Below are 3,517 nucleotides of genomic sequence, written 5' to 3' on the forward strand. Positions count from 1 at the left end.
TGATGAAGGAGAAAGAGTCAATACAAGAGTATTTGGCAAGGGTGTCAAACATTGTGAGCCAAATGAGATCTTATGGCGAAACTGTGTCAGACGAAACTATTGTGAGTAAAGTTCTCAGAACTTTAGTTCCAAAGTTTGAGTATGTTGTTCCTGCGATCATGGAAGCCAATGATCTGAGCAAGTACACGTTTGATGAGATGATGAGTTCGTTGTTGTCGCATGAAGATCGTCTTGGTAAGAAGGTTGAAAAGTCTGAGGAGAAAGCTTTCCAGGTGAAGGGAGAGTACTCAGGACAGGGTCACAGTAATGGTTCTGGTAGAGGATCTGGCAGAGGAAAAGGCAGATCTGGAGGTCGCGCAGACCATGGCCGTGGAAGAGGTCAGAACAACACTGGTGGGTCGTACAACAAAGGTACAGACAAGAGCAATATTGAGTGTTATTATTGCAAGAAGTTGGGTCATATGCAAGCTCATTGCTGGAAGAAGCAAAATGAAGAAAAGAAAGCGAGCTTTGCAGAAGAAGATGTGCAGCCGAGACTTTTCATGGCATACAAGAGTCTAAATGTGTCTGAAACAGTGTGGTATTTGGACAGCGGTTGTTCTAATCATATGACAGGCATCAAGTCATTGTTTAAGGAGATAGATGAGTCGTATAGGCTGAAAGTCAAGCTTGGGGATGACAAAGAAGTTCAAGTTGAAGGAAGAGGAATCGTTTCTGTCAAAGATAGCGATGGTAATCTCAAATTCATCTATGATGTGTATTACATTCCTGATCTAGCGCAGAATCTGTTGAGTGTTGGACAGATGGTGGAAAACAATTGTTCTATTTTCTTTGATGGGGATGTGTGTGTTATCAAGGATAAGAAATCCGATTTCACAGTAGCAGTGGTGAAGAAGACTGCAAATAATCTGTACCCGTTACAGATGTCGTCTATTGAAGCAAGTGCTTTGGTTGCGAAAGTTTCAGAGATGTCAAGGTTGTGGCATTTACGATATGGGCATCTACACGAGAATGGGATGAAGATTCTCAGTCAGAAGAATATGGTGGTTGGATTACCACATATTGATGCTTTTGGGATGTGCGAAGGATGCATATATGGGAAACAAACGCGGAGGTCGTTTCCTGTTGGTCAGGCAAGAAGAGCAACTCAATGTCTTGAGATTGTTCATGCTGATTTGTGCGGTCCTATGCAGACTACTTCTCTTGGAGGAAGTAAGTATTTTCTGATGTTGACAGATGACTACAGCAGGATGAGCTGGGTTTATTTTTTGGTGTCTAAAGGTGAAGCATTTGAGATGTTCAAGAAGTTTAAGGCACTAGAGGAGAAACAAAGTGGATTGTTAGTCAAGGTGTTGCGAACTGACAGAGGTGGAGAGTTATCATCTACTGAGTTCAACCAATTTTGTGAAGATGAAGGTATTCATCATGAGCTTACTACAGCTTATACACCGGAGCAGAATGGTGTAGCAGAGAGGAAAAACAGGACTGTTGTAGAGATGGCGAGAAGTATGTTGAAACAGAAGAATTTGCCAAATCTGTTTTGGGCTGAAAGTGTGAGCACAGCAGTGTATCTGCTGAACATTTCACCAACAAAAGCAGTCGCAGACAAAACTCCATTTGAAGCGTGGTGTGGCAGAAAACCTGCAGTAAGTCACTTGAGAATATTTGGAAGTGTTGCATATTCTCTTGTTGATATTCATCTCAGGAGAAAGTTGGATGACAAATCTGAAAAATGCATATTTCTTGGTTATTGTTCACAATCCAAAGGTTATAGATTGTATAATCCTGTGAGTGGGAAGATTGTTGAAAGCAGGAACGTCACATTCGACGAGGATGCAGTTTGGAGTTGGTGTGAGGGTGATAACGGTGAGCTTGTTGAAGTTTAGCCAGACAGCTCTGTAGAACAGCACGGTACTGTTGAGCAGGGAGAGAATCAGACTCCAGTTGGTTCTGAAGGTCGTACACCCGCAAATTCGGTCCCTCATTCGCCTAATAGTAGCAGTGACACAAGCAGTGAAGAAGAGAGTCCTTCTCAAAAATTTAGATCTCTGAGAGAGATTTATGAAGTTCAGCAAGCGTTGTTCATTTCTGAGGCAGGATCGTTCAACGAGGCTGTAGAGGAATCAGAGTGGCAGAAAGCAATGGATGAAGAGATAGAGTCCATAGAGAAGAGTAAGACTTGGGAGTTTGTTGAGCTTCCTGAAGGCAAACACGCAATTGGTGTGAAGTGGGTATTTCGAACAAAGTATCATGCAGATGGTAGTGTTCAGAAGTATAAAGCAAGACTGGTGGTCAAAGGCTATGCACAAGAGTACGGAGTGGATTATGAAGAAACATTTTCTCCTGTTGAAAGGTTTGATACAGTGAGAGTTTTACTTCAGTTTGGTGCAAGTATGAATTGGCCAATGTACCAGTTTGATGTTAAGTCAGCTTTCTTAAATGGTGAGCTACCTGAAGAGGTTTATGTTGATCAGCCTGAAGGTTTTGTGGTTGAACGCCAAGAAGGGTGCGTGTACAAGTTACACAAGGCATTGTATGGGCTGAACCAGGCTCCGAGAGCTTGGTACAACAAGATTGATTCGTTTTTTGCAGAAACTGGGTTTGAAAGGAGCAAAAGTGAGCACACTCTCTACATAAAGAAGCAAAGTGAAGGTGATATCCTTATTGTGTGTTTATATGTAGATGATATGATTTACATGGGTTCGAGTGCTGCACTTGTTGCTGATTTCAAGGAGAGTATGATGAAGAAGTTTGAAATGTCAGACTTGGGTTTGCTGCATTATTTTCTGGGGTTAGAGATTAAGCAAGTGGAAGATGGGATATTTGTGTCTCAGCACAAGTATGCAAAAGATTTGTTGAAGAGGTTCAACATGACGAATTGCAATCCGGTGGAAACTCCTATGAATGTGAATGAGAAGTTGCAGTTGGAAGATGGAACAGAAAAAGCGGATGCAACAAGATTCAGAAGTTTGGTTGGTGGTCTTATCTATTTAACTCATACAAGACCAGATATTTCGTTTGCTGTGAGTGCAATTTCAAGGTTTATGCACAGTCCAACGAAGCAGCATTATGGAGCAGCTAAGAGGTTGTTGAGGTATGTTGCAGGTACAACGGACTATGGTCTGTGGTACAACAGAGTTGGAGAGTTTGAGTTGGTTGAGTTTACAGACAGTGATTGGGCAGGCTGTGTGCAAGACAGAAAAAGCACGTCAGGTCATGTTTTCAATATGGGTTCTGGAGCGGTGTGTTGGAGTTCTAAGAAGCAGCATGTTACAGCTTTGTCGTCGTCAGAAGCAGAGTATACAGCAGCTACAGCAGCAGCGTGTCAAGCTGTTTGGTTAAGAAGAATTCTTGAAGATGTCAAGCAAGGGTAGAAGAAGCCTACAACAATTTTTTGTGACAACAAGGCAAGCATAACAATGAGCAAGAATCCGGCGTATCATGGAAGAACAAAACATATATCTATCAAGGTACACTTCATAAGAGACTTGGTCAGTGAAGGTTCAGTTACTTTGGA

This window comes from Capsella rubella, unplaced genomic scaffold, assembly GCF_000375325.1.
Source record: "Capsella rubella cultivar Monte Gargano unplaced genomic scaffold, Caprub1_0 scaffold_3, whole genome shotgun sequence".
Lineage (NCBI taxonomy): Eukaryota > Viridiplantae > Streptophyta > Magnoliopsida > Brassicales > Brassicaceae > Capsella > Capsella rubella.